We start from the raw sequence: 449 nt of genomic DNA, 5'->3' as shown, positions 1-449 counted from the left end.
AACAAGTCTTTCTCCAAACTTCTAAACACTCTTCATGATGCTCTAGCACTTGTAATCAATCAAACGTATTGTATTCTAACATATTTGAACCACAAAAAACATTATTCAAGCCATTTAATGCTTGAAAGCAATGGTTATGCGTTGTTAGCCCATTTCGGCCAAATTTCAGCAAGTCTTTCTACACTTTTCTAAACACTCTTCATGCATCTCTAGAACTTGTAATCAATCAAATTTAATGTTTTCTAACCTATTATAACCCCAAATAACACTATACAAGCCATTTAGTGGTTCAACGCAATGTTTCCGAGTTCTTAGCCCATTTGGGACCAAATTTCAACAAGTCTTTCTCCAAACTTCTAAACACCCTTCATGATGCTCTAGCACTTGTAATCAATCAAAATTAATGTATTCTAACATATTCTGACCCCAAAAAACAGTATACAAGCCAT

This window comes from Capsella rubella, unplaced genomic scaffold, assembly GCF_000375325.1.
Source record: "Capsella rubella cultivar Monte Gargano unplaced genomic scaffold, Caprub1_0 scaffold_94, whole genome shotgun sequence".
Taxonomy (NCBI): Eukaryota; Viridiplantae; Streptophyta; class Magnoliopsida; order Brassicales; family Brassicaceae; genus Capsella; species Capsella rubella.
The sequence above is the reverse complement of the archived record's forward strand: the minus strand, read 5'-3'. Positions refer to the sequence as shown.